General features: G+C 35.4%; 1 long non-coding RNA gene across 1 annotated transcript in view; it reads left to right on the top strand.

The window, feature by feature from the left end:
• The first annotated feature begins 7,135 nt into the window (after positions 1-7,135).
• Positions 7,136-24,429, top strand: part of LOC103879270 — a 49,450-nt gene continuing 32,156 nt past the window's right edge. Inside the window, exons 1-3 of the long non-coding RNA XR_004178726.1 lie at positions 7,136-12,405; positions 14,200-14,268; positions 14,953-15,007. This is a non-coding gene — a long non-coding RNA (uncharacterized LOC103879270). The remainder of the gene's footprint in view (positions 12,406-14,199; positions 14,269-14,952; positions 15,008-24,429) is intronic.

Genomic DNA, 24,429 nt, shown 5'->3' with positions numbered 1-24,429 from the left:
CCACCGCAGCTCAAGGAGGCCTGCCTGCTTCTGTAGACTCCACCTCTGGGGACAGGGCACAGTCAAACAAAAGGCAGCAGAAACCTCTGAAGATTTAAATGTTCCTGTCTGACAGCTTTGAAGAGAGTAGTGGTTCTCCCAGCATGGAGTTTGAGATCTGAGAACGGACAGACTGCCTTCTCAGGTGGGTCCCTGACCCCTGAGTAGCCTAACTGGGAGACACCTCTGAGTAGGGGCTGACTGACACCTCATACAGCTGAGTGCCCCTCTGAGACGAAGCTTCCAGAGGAATGATCAGGCAGCAATATTTGAGGTTCTGCAATATTTTCTGTTCTGCAACCTCCACTGATGATACCAAGGCAAACAGAGTCTGGAGTAGACCTCCAGCAAACTCCAACAGACCTGCAGCTGAGGGTCCTGACTGTTAGAAGGAAAACTAACAAACAGAAAGGACATCCACATCAAAACCCCATCTGTACGCCACCATCATCAAAGACCAAATGTAGATAAAACCACAAAGATGGGGAGAAACCAGAACAGAAAAGCTGAAAATTCTAAAAATCAGAGCGCCTCTCCCCCTCCAAAGGAATGCAGCTCCTCTCCAGCAACAGAACAAAGCTGGATGGAGAATGACTTTGATGAGTTGAGAGAAGAAAGCTTCAGATGATCAAACTTCTCAGAGATAAAGGAGGAAGTTTGAACCCATTGCAAAGAAGCTAAAAACCTTGAAAAAATATTAGAAGAATGGCTAACTAGACAAACAAGTGTAGAGAAGTCCTTAAATGACCTGATGGAGCTGAAAACCATGGCATGAGAACAATGTGATGCATGCACAAGCTTCAGAAGCCGATTCGATCAACTAGAAGAAAGGGTATCAGTGATTGAAGATCAAATGAATGAAATGAAGTGAGAAGAGAAGGTTAGAGAAAAAAGAGTAAAAAGAAACAAACAAAACCTCCAAGAAATATGGGACTATGTGAAAAGACCAAATCTACGTCTGATTGGTGTCCCTGAAAGTGATGGAGAGAATGGAACCAAGTTGGAAAACACTCTTCAGGATATTATCCAGGAGAATTTCCCCAACCTAGCAAGGCAGGCCAACATTCAAATTCAGGAAATACAGAGAATGCCACAAATATACTCCTCAAGAAGAGCAACTACAAGACACATAATTGTCAGATACACCAAAATTGAAATGAAGGAAATTAAGGACAGCCATAGAGAAAGGTCGGGTTACCCATAAAGGGAAGTCCATCAGGCTAACAACGGATCTCTCAGCAGAAACTCTACAAGCCAGAAGAGAGTAGGGGCCAATATTCAACATTCTTAAAGAAAGAAATTTTCAACCCAAAATTTCATATCCAGCCAAACTAAGCTTCATAAGTGAAGGAGAAATAAAATCCTTTACAGACAAGCAAATGCTGAGAGATTTTGTCACCACCAGGCCTGCACTACAAGAGCTCCTGAAGGAAGCAATAACATGGAAAGGAACAACTGATATCAGCCACTGCAAAAACATGCCAAATTGTAAAGACCACTGATGCTAGGAAGAAATTGCATCAACTAACGAGCAAAATAATCAGCTAGCATCAAAATGACAGGATCAAATTCACACATAACACTATTAACCTTAAATGTAAATGGGCTAAATGCTCCAATTAAAATACACAGACTGGCAAATTGGATAAAGAGTCAAGACCTATCAGTGTGCTGTATTCAGGAGACCCATCTCACATGCAGAGATACACATAGGCTCAAAGGGAAGGAGGAAGATCTACCAAGCAAATGGAAAACAAAAAAAGGCAGGAGTTGCAATCCTAGTCTCTGATAAAACAGGCTTTAAACCAACAAAGATCAAAAGAGACAAAGAAGGCCATTACATAATGGTAAAGGGATCAATTCAGCAAGAAGAGCTAACTTTCCTAAACATATATGCACCCAATACAGGAGCACCCAGATTCGTAAAGCAAGTCCTTAGAGACCTACAGAGAGACATAGACTCCCACACAATAATAATGGGATTCTTTAACACCCCACTGTCAACATTAGACAGATCAATGAGACAGAAAATTAAAAAGGATATCCGGGAATTGAAGTCAGCTCTTCACCAAAGACCTAATAGATATCTACAGAACTCTCCACCCCAAATCAACAGAATATACATTCTTCTCAGCACCACATCACACTTATTCCAAAATTGACCACATAATTGGAAGTAAAGCACTCCTCAGCAAATGTACAAGAACAGAAATTACAACAAACTGTCTCTCAGACCACAGTGCAATCAAACTAGAACTCAGGATTAAGAAACTCAATCAAAACCGCTCAACTACATGGAAACTGAACAACCTGCTCCTGAATGACTACTGGGTACATAACAAAATGAAGGCAGAAATAAAGATGTTCTATGAAACCAGTGAGAACAAAGACACAACATAGCAGAATCTCTGGGACACATTTAAATCAGTGTGTAGAAGGAAATTTATAGCACTTAATGCCCACTATAGAAAGCAGAAAATATCTAAAATTGACACCCTAATATCAGAATTAAAAGAACTAGAGAAGCAAGAGCAAACAAATTCAAAAGCTAGCAGGAGGCAAGAAATAACTAAGATTAGAGCAGAACTGAAGGAGATAGAGACACAAAAACATTAAAAAATCAATGAATCTAGGAGCTTGTTTTATGAAAAGATCAACAAAATTGATAGTCTGCTAGGAAGATTAATAAAGAAGAAAAAAGAGAAGAATGAAATACATGAAATAAAAAATGAGAAAGGGGATATCACCATCGATTGCACTGAAATACGAACTACCATCAGAGAATACTATAAACACCTCTATGCAAATAAATTAGAAAATCTAAAAGAAATGGATAAATTCCTGGACACATACACCTTCCCAAGACTAAACCAGGAAGAAGTTGAATCCCTGAATAGATCAATAATAGGCTCTGAAATTGACACAATGTTTAAGAGCCTACCAATCAAAAAGTGTCCAGGACCAGATGGATTCACAGCCGAATTCTACCAGAGGTACAAGGAGGAGCTGGTGCTATTCCTTCTGAAACTATCCCAATCAATAGAAAAACAGGGAATCCTCCCTAACTCATTCTATGAGGCCGGCCTCATCCTGATACCAAAGCCTGGCAAAGATACAACAAAAAAAGAGAATTTTAGACCAATATCCCTGATGAACATTGATGCAAAAATCCTCAATAAAATACTGGCAAACTGAATCCAGCAGCACATTAAAAAGCTTATCCACCATGATCAAGTGAGCTTCATCCCTGGGATGCAAGGCTGGTTCAACATATGCAAATCAATAAACGTAATCCAGCATATAAACAGAATCAAAGACAAAAACCACATGATTATCTCAATAGATGCAGAAAAGGCCTTTGGCAAAATTCAACAGCCCTTCATGCTAAAAACTCTCAATAAATTACGTATTGATGGGCCGTATCTCAAAACAATAAGAGCTATTTATGACAAACCCACAGCCAATATCATCCTGAATGGGCAAAAACTGGAAGCATTCCCTTTGAAAACTGGCACAAGACAGGGATGCCCTCTCTCACCACTCCTATTCAAGATAGTGTTGCAAGTTCTTGCCAGGGCAATCAGGCAGGAGAAAGAAATAAAAGGCATTCAATTAGGAAATGAGGAAGTCAAATTTTCCCTGTTTGCAGATGGCATGATTGTATATTTAGGAAACCCCATCGTCTCAGCCCCAAAACTCCTTAAACTGATAAGCAACTTCAGCAAAGTCTCAGGATACAAAATTAGTGTGCAAAAATCACAAGCATTCCTATACACCAATAACAGACAAACAGAGAGCCAAATCATGAGTGAACTCCCATTCACAATTGCTTCAAAGAGAATAAAATACCTAGGAATCCAACTTACAAGGGATGTGAAGGACCTCTTCAAGGAGAACTACAAACCACTGCTCAACAAAATAAAAGAGGATACAAACAAATGGAAGAAAATTCCATGCTTGTGGATAGGAAGAATCAATATCATGAAAATGGTCATACTGCCCAAGGTAATTTATAGATTCAGTGCCATCCCCATCAAGCTACCAATAAGTTTCTTCACAGAATTTGAAAAAGCTACTTTAAAGTTCATATGGAACCAAAAAAAGTCCACATTGCCAAGACAATACTAAGCCAAAAGAGCAAAGCTGGAAGCATCACGCTACCTGACTTCAAAGTATACTACAAGGCCACAGTAATCAAAACAGCATGGCACTGGTACCAAAACAGAGATATAGACCAATGGAACAGAATAGAGTCCTCAGAAATAATACCACACATCTACAACCATCTGATCTTTGACAAACCTGACAAAAAACTAGAAATGGGGAAAGGATTCCCTATTTCATAAATGGTGCTGGGAAAACTGACTAGCCACATGCAGAAAGCTGAAACTGGACCCCATCCTTACACCTTATACAAAAATTAATTCAAGATGGATTAAAGACTTAAATGTTAGACCTAAAACCATAAAAACCCTAGAGGAAAACCTAGGCAATACCTTTCAGGACATAGGCATGGGCAAGGAATCAATGACTAAAACACCAAAAGCAACAGCAGCAAAAGCTAAAATTGACAAATGGGATCTCATTAAACTAAAGAGCTTCTGCACAGCAAAAGAAACTACCATCAGAGTGAACAGGCAACCTACAGAATGGGAGAAAATTTTTGCAATCTACTCATCTGACAAAGGGCTAATATCCAGAATCTACAAAAAACATAAATTTATAAGAAAAAAGCAAACAACCCCATCAAAAAGTGGGCAAAGTATATGTACAGACATTTCTCAAAAGAAGACATTTCTGCAGCCAACAAACACATGAAAAAATACTCATCATCACTGGCCATCAGAGAAATGCAAATCAAAACCACAATGAGATACCATCTCATAACGGTTAGAATGGCAATCATTAAAAAGTCAGGAACCAACAGGTGCTGGAGAGGATGTGGAGAAATATGAACACTTTTACACTGTTGGTGGGACTGTAAACTAGTTCAACCATTGTGGAAGACAGTGTAGTGATTCCTCAATGATTTAGAACTAGAAACACCATTTGACCCAGCCATCCCATTACTGGCTATATACCCGAAGGATTATAAATCATGTTGGTATAAAGACACATGTACACATATGTTTATTTTGGCACTATTCACAATAGCAAAGAGTTGGAAGCAACCCAAATGTCCATCAATGATAGACTGGATTAAGAAAATGTGGCACATATACACCATGGAATACTATGCAGCCATAAAAAGGATGAGTTCATGTCCTTTGTAGGGACATGGATGAAGCTGGAAACCATCATTCTCAGCAAACTATCGCAAAGACAAGAAACCAAACACTGCATGTTCTCACTCATAGGTGGGAATTGAACAATGAGAACACTTGGACACAGGAAGGGGAACATCACACACCAGGGCCTGTCTTGGGCTGGGGGAAAGGGGGAGGGAGGGAGCATTAGGAGATATAGCTAATGTAAATGACGAGCTAATGGGTGCAGTACACTAATATGGCACATGTGTACATCTGTAACAAACCTGCACGTTGTGCACATGTACCCTAGAACTTAAAGTATAATAAAAATAATGATAATAATTTTATCAAAAAATCTCTATACACACAGAGCACTACATAGTTACTATATAACCATCTTCACTCAAAACTTTGGTCCAGGTAATAGCCCTTAAGTAAATAGATCCAGATGAAACAGCTGGAATTTTAGAAGTGAGGGTTTTAAACATTGCTCCTGGAGATCAGAAATGCCCACTTCAACAGCGTAGTTAGCATGGAAATAACAAAAGCATGAAAGCCAAAGATATGGACCAGGAATAAATCAGAGCTGGTCAGTGATAAATGCAATTGTTAAAGCAGTCAGGGGAGAATGCGATGTGAAGATAAGATGGAATGGGAATATATGAGACAGCCAATGTGTATGATTCAAAAAAAAAATCATTTAAGACAGCATTGTAACATGTATGTGAACAGACTACCTAATCTATTTTAAGTTCCACAACTTATTATTTTTATATGTATTTTTGTTTGTAGTATACTAGCCTTAATTTGGCGATTATTCATTAAGATAGGGTACATAATTTTGTTTTTTGAGAAATGAGATCATATGGTAAAATCATGAGACATTTAGAAAGTCATAATATAGAAAAATCACTGCAGAGAGTAAAACTCCTGTAAAGTTGGCAGTTTTGTTTCATAAGCTTGCACTTGACACAAATTCTAGAATAATCAGGGAACATAGTAAAACATTTAATCCCTATCTAGTCTTGTCTTTTAATATACACGTAAGTATACTTTTCAATAGCACCATAAAATATTCCAATTTAATGACTTGAATGGATTATAATTTGGTAACAACTCTCACCAAAAAATTTCCTTATTTGTTTTAAGTATCTGTTCTTTATTCTTTGCCTAACCTGTCTTCTCTACTTCATGGAAAGTTTCCCTCTCTATGTACTGAAATCTCTGTTTTGCATATGGTAAATAAGATATGCCTATTCAAACTATGAATTTTGACACTATCAAAAAAATCCTAAACCGTTAAATAACTCTTTTACTATTATACAGAACTGAATATAAACTTAACTCTCTGACTATCTCTTGTCTAAAACACTAAGGATATTGCTTATGCTTTAAACCAATGTTGGCAGGAAGAAAAAAAAATAGGCAAAAATAAATATCACACAAATGTAGTTCATAGCACCAAACTGTTGGGATTTCTAGCTAAAATTCCATCACTGAACATCTAAATGGGTTGTAGTCATGTCTCTGAGTTAAAGATTCAAAAAAGAAAGCTTACATTACTTTTGCTGTATGGGTCCAATTCCATCACCATAAGTAACCTTATCTTGCAATGTCAATTAAATTTCTTTATTTTTAATTTCCCACCCTTTACCTTTAGGAATTCTAACTTATCTAAGCTGGGATAAATGGTCTGAGTAAAGCCATATGATTTTAAGTGTGGAAAGTAACCTGGCAGGTCTCATCTAGCTGAAATCCTGTAATGTCCTCAGTAAATGACTGAATATGTTTATCCAATATCAAGATTTGTTGGAAATTTAGGATGAAAGTTGGTAATAAAATAAGATGTGGATTTTTAATAATTTTGTATCACTGAATTTACACACTTAGTAGTAGCAGGACAAAATATGCAATTATAATTCTCATGAAACAAACCTATTCAGAAAGAACTAATCTATGTAGAAAATCTAATATCCATGAGATGAATAGCCACCCTGAATATGGTAGATTTCACGCTCTAAGGTCATGTGGTTTTCTCAACCTCAGGGGACTATTCACTCGATATCTCAAGGAACTTCAGAATGAGGGATAAGTTCAAGAATTGCCATCTTCTGTGAATTAAATTGGTATGCTTTAGCATACATTGTGATTGATTGAGCATCAATAGTGTACCCCTTCCTAGAAGGATGGATAGCATTGCACATGCTGCTGAGGAAGTCATCAAGAACTTGGTATTAAACTGAAATGTGCTGCCACTAGATTTGACAGTCAGTGTGAATAATGCAAAACATCAAACAAAAAATGCAGTCTACTTAACTACACCATTACTTAAATATCGGCTAATATTTTTTGGTAATTCATTAATAAGAGTCTTAAAATGTAAGTTTAAATAGCATTATCCAGAAGAGAAAGTTTGCACCTAAATGTTCAGTAAAAATATCTAGTTTGAAATTTCTCCCTTTGCCATATGAAATAAAATAATTCAAACTTAAAGCTGTTGGAAGGTTAAATTATCCTGAGCCTTGAAATGAGTGTTGTTATGCGTCTTGAGTCATGCGGCATGAAACTGCAACTTCTACCTTTTTTCCCTTTTAAATACCTAAAACCACACAGCCTCAGAGATAAGACCTCCTGTCCCAGATCACTGCCCCTCCTCATATAGTAATAATGTAATCTTTCTTGGACTGTAGCAACCTGTAGGCAATCAAATTACTATGACATATGTGCTAGTCTCTTACCAAAAAAATGTGATTCTGCTAAAAGTTTTCTGTCTCTACCTATAAAGGTGAAACTTTAACTTCACTTATTCATTTGGAGTCTGTGTCTTCCAGGTGCCATCCTCAAGCTCTACACTCCAATGAAGTCTATATTTAATCATATTTTCTGAATCTCATGATTGAAATTTGACAGCTGAGAGGAGAAATTCCTACAATAAACTAATTTCATTTAGATTACCTGATTTCCCTTCCACCCACCCACCCCAAATGACACTTGCCAAAGAATCAGTTGATTGTTCACTTGAACCTTCTGATATTCTTATTAAGTGGAATTGTGCCTAAGTCATTTAACATCTTTCTGACTTAAGCATTTCATTGGAGTTTACTCACAGTGATCCACTTGTTAGATAGCTAGTTGCTTAGGGAAGTGATATAGTAACATTTTGGTATTTCAAATGTTGTATCCAGGATGTGGACTGTGGATTAATGCTGATCAATCCTGGTTAATACAAGTAGCTTATATGATTCTTGCTGTGTTATGTGTTTTTTCGCTGTTACATTTACCTCTCACTTTCTCACCTATTATTCAATAATTTTTGCATCATTACCTATTAAATGAAACTGCTAATTTTTGTGAGAAACAGAAAATCCTGGGATACTTGTAGTTTTTATGGGTTTCAAAGTATGTCTATACTAATTGCCTTAGTTTACTAGAATTAATTCAATGAGATGCAAAGAATATTTATAATCGATTTTTACTGTAAATTATCCAAAGTCACATCAGTAGTTAGCTGAACAACAACAACAAAAAACCCACAAAACATCTTGTCTTTATTTTTTACTACATATGTACAGAAATAACAACAATATATCTTAGAGTATATTTGAAGACCTAGTATACTTATCGGAAAAAAGTTACAAGTTAAATAATAACTTTTAAAAATATTGTGAAATGTTATCAAGCATGCTTTTAGGTGACAGTAATCTGTGCTTATACAACATAATTAAGCAAAATTTACTTGGGGTTAAAAATACCACCCACCTTGTGTTCTTGTGCCATTTAGTGCTCCATGATTTGTGGAGTTACCCGAGTTGCTCTAAATTTTATCTGTTTGCTTGTCAGTGTGTGGATTAAAGAACTAATTCATGGCAGTCTTATGTTGTCCTGGTACCCGTAGATTCCAAGTGACAAGGTAGAATACTTCACTCTTATCATTACTACTGTTGCTGGCTGTAGATGCTGGCTTTCTACAAAAGAGAAGTGCTTTCCTTAGCAAGAGAATTCATGCTGCTGGCTTGGTTTTTGCTACCTCATGCCACCTTGGCTAGTATTTCTCTTCTCTTCTCAATTATAAACTGCTCACATGGAGTTAAACTACACAGGAAGCTGTGATGACTCTGCCACTGCCAACCTCATCTCTGCACATGCTCCCCTCCCCCATGCAAAATCCCAAACCTCTTCGTTCTTTTCCTTCTACCGTTGGTGCTTCTATTGAGTTTCCTCACAAGAAACATGCGTTCTTCCCTTACAGATTTTCCCCACTGGTCATCTGCCTCTAATTAAAGATACTTAATAAAACCTCATATATTTTTGGTTTACAACATATAATTTAGGTATAATACTCACACCTACACACACACACATACACACACACACACATCACAAAAATACTCTACTACCAAACCAACAATAGAATAAGACCAATACAAAGAATGCTGAAAATAAATAATACTTAGTGTCAATGAATGACATAAATAGAGAAGACCATGAGATCAAAAGAAAAAGATAGTCAATATAGTCTGGAATAAATAGTGGAAGGTTATGGAGAAGGTGAGACTTCCTTTTAGCATTGAAAAAAGTCAGTGGTATATGAAAAGGTGGGAAAAATAAAAATGCAGTCTGGGAGAGAATAGTGAATGTAATAGAGCAGTGATTTAGAACGTGGATTATTTTGACTAGGATATGTTTTGAAATAATTATATTCAGATACACTTTGCATGGTAAATGGACTAGTCTGAATGAATCAGAGTCTGTATGACAGAGAATTGAATGGTAAGTTTGGAAATTTAAAATAGTGACATATTCTGAAGTAATTAAATGCCAATGTGAGGATTTGCTGACTACTCCAGTCAGGTATTGGAGAAACAAGATGAAAAAGGCATGACCTTGAATATTTTAAGCTTAATGGAAAAGAGAAGTGTATTAAAAAATAAAAGTAAACTGCTGTAGGAGAAGAGGGGAATTAGCGTGGGGCATGAGGATAATTTCATAGAATGAGTAGAAATTAACTAGACAGAAGAAAGATGATAGGACATTGTAGGCAGAGAGAGTCTCTTCTATGTGGATAATAAAAATAGCAGCAGGCAAATTAAGTAGTAAAGAATTACCAATATTTTAAAATCTTGAAGAAGAACTATGTAAAAAAGCAGAATGAGAACTGATAGAAGCTAATTTTCTCTTTTACAATTTTTACAAAAAGTTCACTCTCATATAACTGAATCCTTTCTTAGGATTTCTTTATATGCATTTGGCAATCTCCACCCACTTTAATTAGGTAACATTTGTCTTCACTCCTATGTAGGCTCTTATTTGAACACATAACATGAAAAGAAAATTTAAACTGTGCAACTCAAGGTCAAAAAACTAATAGCAAAGCAAGTAGTTTATATCCAGCTTCTAAGTTATCAAACACTCTGGAAGCAAGAAAAGTACAAAGTATAATAATTGCTCAACTATAGGATCCTTCTAACCACTCACTGATGTAAATATTTCAGTTATTTTCTCCCCTTTCCATATTTCCACATTGACTGGAAGGGTAAGGATATGAAAGAGAAATAGGGTTGGAATGGTGTAGTCTGAAGTCTGAACTCCTCGTATTATAGTCTCTATTCCAAGCAGCAGGCTCATAAAGTAAGTCTGATAACAAAGAGTAATTGAAAGAACAATTCCAGTCTTTATTTACTGCAAATCTCCAGACTGTACAGTGCTCCAATCTTTCACTCATTCCCTGTGGCTTAGCTTTTTCTTACGTAAGGCAAGGATTGTCTTTGGCTTTTCTCTTTTTACTTTTGCCTTCCTCCATCCTTGATTCAGAAGACAAATGTTTGTTATGATTAGAAGAGAGATGAAAAATTACACTTACTTAAAATTTAATAACTTTTATCTTTTTGTATAAAGAGCAAAGAAACTTTGTATTAGATAGAAACTGTTAACATTCTTCTAACCATATAACCTACAATGATTAAGGGTATGAAATATATATACTATCCACCTTTATCCACGGGGGATACGCTGCAGACTTCCAATGCGTACCTGAAACCATGAATAGTACTGAACCCTATTTATATTGTTTTTTGATGTGATAACTGAGAGGCTACTATGTGACAAATGAATGGGTAGTATACACAGTATGGAAATGCTAGAAAAAAGATAATTTATTTCCTAAGTGGGATGGAGCCAGATGGGATGATGATATGGTTTGGCTTTGTGTCCCCAACCCAAATCACATCTTGAATAGTAATAATCCCTGCATGTCATGAGAGGGACCTAGCTGGAGGTAGTTGAATCATGGGGACAGTTTCCCCCCGTGCTGTTCTTGTGATAGTGAGTTCTCATAAGATTTTTCATAAATGTCTGGCATTTTCCCTGCTGCCACACGTTCTCTCCCCTGCCAGCCTGTGAAGAGGTGGCTTCTGCCATGATCCTCAGTTTCCTGAAGCCTCCCCAGCCATGTGGAACCATGAGTCAATTAAACCTCTTTCCTTTATAAATTACCCAGTCTCGGACAGTTCTTTATAGTAATATGAAAATGGATTAATACAGGTGACATATTGTCATGCTACTCAGAATGGCATGCAGTTTAAAAATCATGGGTTGTATATTTCTGAAAAATTTCACTTACTATTGTTGTACTATGGTTGACCATGGGTAACTAAAACTGTGGCAAGTAATGCCATGGATAAGTGGGGACTACGGTATTCATATGTGTGTTATCTTGTAAACATAGGCAATTATTTATAGATCTCTGAGCCTAAAATATTTTAATTGTATTATGGAAATAAACTAATCTACATCATGAATGATACAAAGGTTCATATGAAAACGTATAAAATCTCTCTCTATATATATAGAGAAATGTATACATATGTGTGTATGTGTAAATGCTTTTGTATGTATAGTAATGATATGAATACTATCTTCTATTTGTAGATAATACACTGTATCTGTTTGGATCTTCCAGGAAGCAGATGCCTACACTAAAATGGAAGTGTAAAATATTTATTGGGGATAGCATCAATGAAAGATAGAGGAAAGGGAGCAGACATTCACATGAAAAATCCAATGACCACTACTCAAGTTTGACACATGTGAAAGGAGAGGCAGAAGTGAGGCAGATTGGGTAAGAAGCACCTTAGACTGCAGAGCAGATCTGAGGATGTCCCAGAGAGCTGAAAGGGCAAAGCCCAGAGATTCTTTCATAGAAGAGTCACCATTTGGAAAATAGTAGCCAGGTCATAGAAGACCATCCTTCTCAGTCTTTGGCTGGCACTGTTGTGAAAGACAAGACTTTTGCTACAGCATTGCAGTGGATCCTGCAGGTGCTTCAGCTGGAGCCTCTCAGCTAACTATACTCCTTGCAGAAGTAGAATGCACCTCCATGACTGCCCTTACACGAAGAAAGAAGTCAACAATTATGAGTTGCATTCATTATTATTATTCAATAGGCCCTCCCATATTATCATTAATAGAAAATATTCAAAACCTTTCAGTTCTATGGAACATTTTTAAAGCATGGCAGATATCTAATAAAATATTCTTAAATTTTCTTCTTTTGCTCAACATCTAGGGAAAGATTGTCAGAACTGTGCGAACACACATCTGCTTAAGTTTCTTATTCAATTGCATAATAGACTTCAACTATGGATTCTGTGATCAGGTCACAATTCAGTTGAGATCCATTTTAAATTTCCTTTTAATAAAACATTACACATTTTAGTATAATAAAATGGTGTATTCAGAAAAGACCTGTGTCCTACATATGCTAAAATTTTATGTAACACACACACTCACAAAGGTTTCATGTGACACGTCTTGTAAATTTCATTGAATTGTAATTAATCACTAGAGATTAAAATAATAGTGGGCAGCAAGTTACTTGTCAGCTGCTAAGAAAGGGTATAACCAGTTGTCAAGTAACATCGGCCTACAGGGATAGAAAAACCCTTTTGACCTTGGAGAGAAGAAAGGGGGTGAAGAGAATTGCTGATTCATGAAGGAAAACCTCCCTGAAGTGTTGAGTGCTCAGGATAAACTTCCCTCCTAGGCAGCACTAATTTGGTTGACAGATACCAAGCCATAGTTAATCTAAGCTGACACTGACCTTGCTGGCATTACTTGCAAAATCCCTTCGTACAAATTTTCCTCAAATAATTATTCCAATGTATTTATACACAAAAAAAAGTGTCCATCAACACAGCCAAGGATTTTAAATTTTCCTCCAGCTAATATTTACCAATCTTTTGTTACTGAGCACAGGAAAATGCAGCCAGGCTTTGGCAATTTGTGGCTTTTATATTGTAGGAAGTAATTTGTGGTTCAATGCAAAACCATACATTGATTATATGGGAGCTTTGTTATAATACTGTAAGTTGTTGATGACTGATAGAGAACAAAATAATTATTGTATATAGATATGCAAATCAATTATGTCTAGTGGAAGAATAACTTATTCCTCCCTGTGACAGAGGGTGTGGGTTGTCAGGGGAACAGGGGAACAATTTTGCCCACATTTGTACATTCATGTCTGTATTTCTAATCCAAAAATATATCTGTTGTTGATATTCTTTTTTTGAAATGGCTATAACCATTTGGTTATAGCTATAACCATTTGAAAAAAATGAAATCGATCATTTCATCAATGTGAAATCAGATCAATGAGAGCTTGGTTCTTTCATTGATTCAATAAACAAAATCTTTAACATGCGTTTAGTTTATATCTTCATAAGTAAAAATATTATCTTTTTAAGAAATTGAAAAATATCTATAGTTTAATATCAAATATTAATAAATATCTCTTATTTTTTTTAATAGTTTTCTTGAAAATCACAATTTTAAATTCCAAGGTTGCTTACATTTAATTCACTTTCATTTATTTACCTAATCATTTGTTAACTGAATATCTAATGTATTCCAGACTCTGTGCAGATGCACCAGGGATTCACTGATAATGATATTATGTGACATCATTTCTGCTACTATGCAGGTAAGATTCTTGTGTGTTAAAAATGTATTATAAACACATAAATTACAATGCAATAGGGTGTTATAAAATAGGAATAGATAAAAATTTTAAAAGAGAGAAATATAGAGAAACAGTTAATTCACTTTTGGGTCTTTGGAAAAGTTCTAAAATATGAGGTGATATTTAAAATGGGTTTTAAAAAAGAGTACTTGACTGTGTAGGGTTGCAAACATGTGCCATCCCAAAGGTAACACTTTGGCATAAGGATGATTTTGAACTGAAGGCAACTAGGAAGGAGCAAATACAAGAAAACTTCTATCGTTTCTCTATTTGCCTAAAAGTAGAAAAAAAAGAAATTGCAAAAGTGTCCCACTTCCTCTGTCTTCAAGGAAGGACAAAAGTTAATTACCAGAGACTACTTTAGACCCTTAATAGCTTGCAAACAGCACTAGAAGAACCTACATAACATTTTATTAATTAGCCTTTATCTAACACTAGTTTTCCTGCAATTTTCTGTCCCTAGAGACTCAAGATACCTTTTTTGTCTTGCCATTTCTCTAAAAGTTTGTTGTTCCTTCTTGAAAATGCCATATAAGTCAGAGTTCTAAGCCACCTCTATCAGTTACATTTCTGGGTACTCCTCTATCAGTTACATTACATGCATGATACACATATTGATAAAATTGCTTGTTTTTCTCTTGTTAGCTTTTGTTACAGTGGGCCGACTCAAGAACTCAGGACAACAGAGAATGTCAGAAAGGTGAGGGGGCATTGCAGGCATGGTGCATATGTTTAGAACACTTTATCAAGATCTTTATCAACTGCAACCAAATGTCAAGGAAAAACAGCAGTAATTGAAATAGACCGGCCCAGCATTATTTTTCTCACTTGATAGATTTAGACCTTACAGTACAGAGGTTAACTGAATTGCATAAGATCACACAGCTAGATGGTGAAAGGTTGAAACCTAAAGTTTTACAACTTCTATTTCTTTCTTCAAGGAAATCATGAGGTTCACAGGGCATGGGAAATCAGAGGAAACACTGATGGAAAATTCAAAGTATAAAAACATAAGAATAATTATAGAGGTAGGCAATCATTTGGTGTATTTGTTTGCTAAGTCTGCCAGGATTTCCTTAACAAAATACTGTAACCATAAGAGGTTCACTGTCTGATGCACACTGCAAGTCAACATACCAACAGACCAGCTTGCAACAGAGAAAGAGGTTTAATCATAGGATCACTGAACAAGAAGATGGGAGGAAACCTTAAATCCATCTCCCTGAGGAGTTTGGGGCTAAATCTTTTAAGGATTTTGGAGTGGGCCTAAATGTGAAGATCATTGATTAATTGAAAAGTGCATCTCCCTGTCATGAGACAGGGAGATGAAGAAGCTGTATTCTCATGTTGAACCAATTTCTCTGTGGTGGTCTCCAAACTGATTGGTGTCAGCTGTTTTGCTGAAATTTGGTGTCTGAAAAACATCTTAGGCAATCCTTAAACAAAAGCTTTATGATTCTATGGTCAAAGAGCTGGTCTATTAGAACAATGGGGATGCAAATCAATTCTTAGACCGTCTTATAGACCTAACATCAAAAATCCTATCTATAAGAGTAATGGAGACACAAATGTCAGTATCTAGTGCTTTTACATGACTTTTACAACAAGGAAGTGGGCCAAAGTACAGCCTGAATAATGCTTACTTATAACTATATTTCTGTGCAGAACCTGGCATGCAATTCTTGTCAACTCTGTGGGAACAGTTTTAGTACTTCAGACTAGGCAACTTAAGTAAAAGAAAGATATTTTCTCATAGTTCAGAAGGTTGGAAATCCAAGATCAGGGTGCCAGCAGAGTTGATTTTATTCTGACTCTTCTCAACTTGGAGGCCTTCTCTTTCTTCCCTTGAATTTTTCTCTATGCTCAAAAATCTTTAGTGTCTCTTTGTATGTGCTGCTTTATTATTTCTATCTTCCAAAATGAATATGTTAAAGCTCTAACATCCTTCCATGCTTGGTTTCCATTTCTTCTATGCTTGGTTTATTTATACATCATGAAAATAAGGATTAAGTTAATTAAGTAGAAAAATGGTAAAATACTAATTTGAAAAGTCTAAGCTGGGCATGATGACTTAAATCTCTAACCTTAGCTACTTGAGAGGCTGAGGCAGGAAGACCACTTGAGTCCCGGAGTTTGAGACTGCAATGAGCTATGATTGAACCACTGTCTGGGTGACCGAACAAAACCCCACCTCTCTCTAATAATAATAATAATAATAATAATGATAATAATAATAATTTTTTTTAAATCAACTCCTGGGTAACAGGATACTATGCAACTATATTTGTTCCCGACGGAGGGACTCACAAATGCCAGAAAATTCAAATATATCCAGTTTGGACACCCTGGAACATAATCCATCCTATACATTCCCAAGATGCTGTAAAGAATTATGTCAGCCAGGAGTAACAAACAGTGAGGGTAACAAATATAAGTAACTTTTATTTTTTTTTTAAATTTGTGAAATTTTAGCCATGTAAGTGAAAAAAAAATAAAGTTGAACACAAAAAAATCAGAACTGTTTTAAAGTTTCTGAAGAACAAACTACATGTGACACTTTGTTAATAAAATGTTATGCTACTAAAACTACTCAAACTACATTCCTTAAATCTATAAACAGATTTTTTCCTTAAAAATAATTAACTCTTCTTCTCTAAAGTCATTACGACCAAAGAAACACTTGTTTTCAAGCATTGTCAAGCTAACCACTCAAGGAAACTTTAAAATTCATACTTAGAATTTGTTTTCAGCAATGTGAAAAAATAATGCTATTTACTACAAACCTGTCACTTAGGAAAGGACCATCAGGGAGAATGTTAGATCCATACAACATAATAAAATAATAATTTATATACCATTACTTTATGAAGATTTTAGTCATTTTGAGGTTTCTGTTGCCTGTCTGTATTTATTATGACCAAAACCCATTTGATTAATATTATAAATAATTATCAGTTGGGAATCTTAAGATTTCTGTAAACCATATACATTTTTAGTATAAACTATAAAGTAAATTGTTCAATTGTGTTCTTATACCTACTGACCAAGAATATAATAAAGTAATTTAAATGATATAAATCCTATTTAAGCTTTCAGTAACTATTCCTTGGATGCTCGGGACATAGAGAATGTATTGCTGGACACGAGGTGTAGCATATGAAACAAAATAAAATTTCATCCTTCAGGAGCTTGAAATCTATATGGACAAATAACATATAAGTAAACAAACAAACACATATGTAAAGTACTAATTGTGGATAAATACCAAACAATGTCATTTTTATTTCATTTTTTCTATTAAAGCAGCAAAAGTTGCCACAAGAATTGTTTTTTAAATGAGAAACATTTGTCTTTTGGAATAAACCTTCACCCACAGTGGCAAAGGGGATACTAAGAAGCTTGTTTGACACATATGTTGAATTTGGAAACAAAGACAGAATTTTGAGCAGCACCACATACTTTCACAGACCTCAGTAAGAAAGTCTACTTCCCCGAAAGTAAGTTACACAGTGCTGAATGGGCTGGTCAGCGGTCCTGGGATTAGGGTAACTAAATCTAGCAACATGGATGAGGTGTGGTAATAGGGATACTCAGTGTGTTCTATATACTCCTATAGATACTCTATTTGATTACAAAAATAACACACACAAAATGTAGTGATACTGAAGAAGTTACATTATTCTCAGTCTGTAACTAAGACCATGGGATATCCTTCTGCACCTTCTGTCAGAGGCAAGTGACAAAAGTAAAGCAGAATAAAGGAAAACAGGAAATAGCAAATACCAGATAATAGTCATAACAACCTTTGATATAATGGGGATTAGAGTGAGCCACTTCAACCTCACCAACACTAAAAACAGAGGTAAAAAAAGGTTGCAGGGCAATCTCACAGATTTGATGAGAAAGTGTTTAAGACCACAGACTTGAAGCAAAATTATAGTTCTTTCCCTTGGCATACTTTATGATGCAGGAAAAATAGACAATAGCTGCAACCATTAGAAAATCTGTCATAAGACCTATTTACTGATCAAGGCAAAAGAGTGGGAGGGGGAGAGGGGAGAAATATGCAGGTAGAAGCCATATAAAGATGAATTATTTTTGAAAATACAGGAATGTTTTAGAAAATGTTTTCTTTATTTACCAGAAATCATAAATTTACCAGGAGTTCTCTTTTAAAGACAGTGAGATTTAAAAAAAAAAAAAAAAAAAAAAGAAAGAAAAGAGGAAAGAAATTTCAAAGTGTTGATGCTAGAGTATGAAACAGAAAATATAAGTTAACTGTGAGATGGGTAGAGCTCAGGAAAGAAATGAAAGAGAAAAAGGAAAATTTTACCTCAGCTTCTGGGTTGCTGAAGACTTGGAAGTCCTAGAGGGTGGTGTGCCCAGAGAGGTCAGGGATGCTCCTTGCTCACCCCCAAGTCCCTTGTCCCATACTTTGCCCTCTGCATTGATTCATCTCTATTCTACATCTGTATTCATCTGTATTCTTCATAATAACCTTCATAATAAACTGGTAACCATAAGCCCTAGCATGATACCTAGTTGTGATCTGAACCCAAAGTCATAGCTGACCTCACACAGGGCAGTGCCTCTCATCTTCACCATTTGTCACTGCCAGGACTTTTCAATTTGTCTTGTCCACCCAGCAGCTCTCATCAGCTGCAAGAAAAACTCCTGATTCCTGTCCCTAGGGAGCTTTTGCTGTTTAAACAGTTCTCATTATCTGGAGCTGGACATAGTGTGGGATTGGGGATAGGGTGCTTCATAATCCACAGACTACTGTAACTCATTAGTAATGGGCATAGATCTGGCTGCAACAGGAGGTACAAGTTGACCCAATGAGAGGGAAGATTATTTGAATCTTAAAAATTCAGTTCCCATGGCACATTATAAGGTTTTTCTTTAATAATGAGGTTTTTTTCTTTTTTCTTTTTTTTTTTTTTTTTATAAGAACGTAAAATGTAAGAATAGTAAAGGGGCAGAAAATAACACCAACTGTCTGCATGTAGACAAAAATGAAAAAGGAAATCACCCATTTAGTTGTCTTGTTTGATTTTAAAATATTTAATAGTAAATAACCCAACCCATAACAAGACACATTATAAAATAAAATACAATAAAATTTTACTGTAGTGAAATCTTCTTTAGAAGTAACAAATGAGTAAGATCAAAAACACATTTAACAACATGACTGTGAATCCAATCAATTTTGTTGTCTGAAGAAAAAAGCCATACAAACTGAAAATAAAACAACTTTCAAGATGCAATAGAATAAAATATTTCTGCAGTAAAGAAAGACTTGAATCCACTGAAGGAGCATAGTATGCACTTGAAAAATATACTACAAATCTTCCACACTTCAGAATGAGATAGCTTAATGTAGGATCAAGACCACACTAAGGGAAAACTTCAAGCTGGTTTTACTAAGTGCCATTCAATGCCCTGAAGAGTGAAAAAGTATCCAGAATGCTCTGAAAAGAAAATGTGGATTAAGTAAAATTCTTCTCTTTATAAAGGCAAAAGAGGCATTACTAAACATCAGGGAATGTAATGCCATTTTGGCACATCGTCTTCATAACAAATTCAAATAATGCCTAATTTTCACAGTGAAAAGACATATTTGACAAAGTATTGGTATTTGTCATGTAAAGACAGGAAATGAAATGTGCCATTTTTATGACAAATTCTTCAGTGTAGAAGGATATCCTGACATATCAGATATTAATTTTAATGAGATATTGATATAGGGCATTATGCTTCTCTCATAGCAATTGAGTATGTGCTTAAGATCAGAAGCTGTTGGCCCTAGGATAAAGATCCTTCTGCTCTCTCCTCCACTCATGATCTAAGGCTTCTATAGACAAATCTTCGATTTTATCCAGTGTTGATGTGTTTAGGTATCCAAATGTAGTTTAACAAAAGTTGGCCTATCTTATCTACCTTGTGCTAGCTGGCTGAAAATATCTTGCTGAAAGAATGCCTCAGAGAGGTGAAGATCAATCTCTCCTGCCCCCTTAAAAAGCCATTTTTAGACAGGACATTTGTCTATGTTTTTAACAGTTCAGCATGTAGCAAGTGGATAAGTGCAGATTCTCAAATACAACCAAATATTTACCTCCCCTGGTACATGGTACATTTCCATGCTTGCCTTAGATGTTCTAGGCTTCAGTCATTTATCTAGACCATCAGAATTTGCTTTTTGCCTTCTCAAAATATCTGTCAACACTTCAATAGGTTCCTAAGACAAAAGATAAAAGAAATCTCCCTGCAGTAGGAAGTCACACTTGGTGAGACAGTGGTACTCAGTTGTTTGGCGAAACACTAGTCACGATGTTGCTGTGGAAGCATTTTGGAGATGTGAATAACATTTACAATCAGTTGACTTTAGGTGAAGGTTACCTACCACCCTTTAACTGGAGGAATTCAGCGCCTAGTTTTCCAACACAAAATTGTCGGCGTAAGGGGAACAAGCTTCACTTCTAAAAATATGTAGAAGAATATACTAAACACAGAAGATAGAAGATAAAACATGGATCTACCTAATTCACAGAGGTTAGTGTTGAGGACTGTACGATTATGATTATAATAAGGAGAACCAGTTCCTTTACAAATCTAGTGTGATCATGAAAATTCCATCATGAGCATTAGCCATCATCGTTGAAAATATTCTTGACTTCCTTGTGCTTGAATCTATTTTTTCCCATTCCTATATCTTGACTTCAGGGCTCTGCACACACATGCCTCCATACCTACTTCCAAAATTTACAAAAGTCACTTCTATTTGTAATTAGCTATTTTGAATATTCACTCCACTATGACTAACTATATCCATATTCTACCTTTTATGCATTGTAGATATGATATATTTGAAATGTTCTCTGTTCTAGCTCTTCAGGAACAATGATATAAACTTGGGCAGACACTTTAAACCTTTCAGTTTTTTATAAGTAAAAGAAGAGAGAGATGCATTTTAAATCATACACATTTCTCCATTTGTTAGGAGACTATACATAGGTTTTGAGCATAAGTGCAACTATCTCAACTACTTGAATTTATTTTTTAATTGTATGTTTCCCTTCAGATGATTCCCCTAAGATAAAGCTTAGCAAATTGATACTGTAGCTGCCATAAATTTTTAATAGCAGAACACGAAGTCATTTTTCTCTCTTTTTTGATTTCATTACAAATCTTGTTATTTGAAGTAAAGTGGTTATTTGAAACTGCTATCAGAAAGAATAGCTAATTTTCCTATGTCTACAATCAGAAGTAACTTTAATTGACCACACTTATGAAACTAATTATTTATTATTTGTTTCCTTAGTTTTATAACTAATTAACTCAAATATTTTCCTGGTCATTTTTCTTTCTTTTATTTTTTGATCTGTCATACATTTTTAATGACCTTGTGTTCTTTTGGTCTAATTTTTATATGTTTACAGTTCTTATGTATTTATTTTATAGATGTGTCTGACTTATAAAGTATAAATCTATGTATAATTTATTAACAAGCATATTTAGAGGCTAAAAGAAATGTAATTTCTATATGTACTTTCATTTTTAACTTAATGTTCCTCTTCTTTCTCTCTGTTTTTTGTGTATCTTCATTTTCTCTGAAAGCCTCTCCCATCCTTGTTAATTGGTTTATATAATCTTTGATGTATACTTCACTTAAAAACATAAAAACTATCTTGCCTTTTCCTGCATCATTATTTTTTCTTTTGAATATGTCAGAAAAGACTAATTTTTCTAAAATTATTAAGTACTATAAATCCATCTATTGTTCTTCAGTTTACTTTTTTTTCACTTCCTATTTTTTTCTTAATTCATACTTCTTAGGTAGGCAGACATAGAAAAGACTGCACATATATTTATTATATTATTACTTTATTTTCACAAATTCCAGGGTAGTTGATTAACTTGCCAACAAACCCCATAGTTAGTTTAAAAAAAAAAAAAAAAAGTCTTTAAATTCTAACTCTCCAATGAAATATAGTGCATGCTGTTTCCAGTTGCACATTGTAATATCCCAACAATATTAATTTGGCAACTTTCCAAAGAAAGAATTACTCCAGATCTTTCTCTGGACTCTGGCTGCCAGAATTCTGTCTACCCCACACTGTAGATCGAGTATGTGTACAGATCACTATTGCCTTTTTGCCATTTGATTGTGTAAAGCATTTCATTCTCTCTGCTGTTATAACTAATCTATCCATGCTTTGTAGGACCAGATGGTAGGCATCCACGCCAGTCCTAGTTAATCTGCAAAAATTCTCCATGCATACTTTATTTTTAGAAGCATTTGGAAGAGTTAGATCAAATATTCAACATTGTAGAACATCACACATAGCAGTCTTTAGTGTAAAACCAAATCTGTTGATCAAGAGATTACATTTGTCACCAGAAATTCATATTGATTTGTCATTTTGAGATTTAAAAATCTAATCTACAGAGTTCCAGGGGATACAATTCTAGATGCCTAAATACAAATTATATAAAAATAAAGAAACTGTATAGTGTTGGAAAGAGTCCCTGCCTAGATATCAAATATGTCCCCATTGGCCCTATGACACCACAGAATGTATCTCCCTTATTAACAATTAATGCTTAGTTTAGATGTCACTTTATTTCCTATTTGCCTCATTTGCTGTTTCAGCTCTCCATTTATAATATCCCGATGTTGATGATGCTGAAATTTAGACATACCTGTTGACATTTGCCAAACTTTCTGCTATTGCTGCTGCTGACTACAAAAAGCATTAAATACAATAACTTTTAATAGACTGATACCACCCATGGTCTTTGTGGTAGTCTATGAACAAGGTTACCTTTTGGCTCCCATGTGACCAGAATGACACAGTAAGACACAAAGTATATGTGTATAAAATAAAAGTATGTAACTATGTTACAGAAAGAAATTCTGCATGATGTCGGAAAGACATTTTTTCCTCTCCCCAGAAAAAATAGGAACTTCTAGAGAACAGAGAATATCCAAGCATGAAGCCCAGGCAGGAGAAAGTTGCAGGAATATATCAGAACACTAAGAATGAGACCACAAGGTAGAAGGAAAATCAGGACAGCACAGTGTCTTTTCAATAAAGTGAAGTGTGTTTTTCAAGAATGATTAACAATTATTAAATATATCAAAACACGAATAATAAATATTGAAAAAACTACTTTTTATACAATAGTGGAGATTATAATAACTGAATTATTTCCAAGTGAGAATAGGGGGAAATGAATTGGCAACAGTTAGTATAGTCAGCATTTTATAAAATTTCACAGTATAGAAGAGCAGAGGTGACAACAGGAGAGGGTTATGAAGTCAAAAGGTAATTTTTTTTTTTTAATTAGAATGTGAGTCACGTTACTATTTTGATGAGGCTGACCTAATAAGGGGAGAAAAATTTTGATAAAGGAGACAATCAGACAGGTGGCTGCATTAATGTCCTAATTACATGAAAGGAGTTTGGATCTAGGGCACAAATGGAAGGGCTGGCCTTAGAAGGGTGCCAGACACTTCTGTAAGAATAGAAGAAAAGACAGAGGAAATAGTCATGGATACAAATAGCTGAGCTGATTTGGTTAAAGGTGGTCATAAAATGCTACAGTTATTGCTTCTATTCTCTGGATCAAATAGGAAACAACATGATAGACTGAGACTGAGGATAGATAGAAGTTGGAAGTATGAGGAGAGAAGAACAAATATGAAATAAGCATGTGTACTTGAGGGAGACAGAGTGGGTTAGAGAAATGCAGTGTGAAAGTTGGTCGTTGAGGCTGGAGATCTGATGTCTCCGTTTTACTATTTTATTCAAGCACTGCAAGGGATGCTTGAGTGGGATCAGAGGATCATTAAAGTCAGGACGAGATATAAAGAGTGAGTAAGTTGGAAAGATGGCTAGTGGTGTCTGCAGAGTAGGGTCGTTGAAATCGAGAATAGGAGAGTTGCAGTAATTGGCCATGGCAGGATTGCAGTTGTGACCAAAGGAGACAGAAGTCAGGACATTATTTCTGGAAGAGTGGTCAAGCAATTAAGGTTCAGGTTTGGAGTGAATCATACACAGAGTTTGAAATAACAAAGAATTCTATCTTTTTTCTTTGAAATTATAATAATCTAGGTAA

Source organism: Papio anubis, chromosome 15 (assembly GCF_008728515.1).
Source record: "Papio anubis isolate 15944 chromosome 15, Panubis1.0, whole genome shotgun sequence".
In the NCBI taxonomy this organism is placed as follows: domain Eukaryota; kingdom Metazoa; phylum Chordata; class Mammalia; order Primates; family Cercopithecidae; genus Papio; species Papio anubis.
The sequence above is the reverse complement of the archived record's forward strand: the minus strand, read 5'-3'. Positions and strand labels throughout refer to the sequence as shown.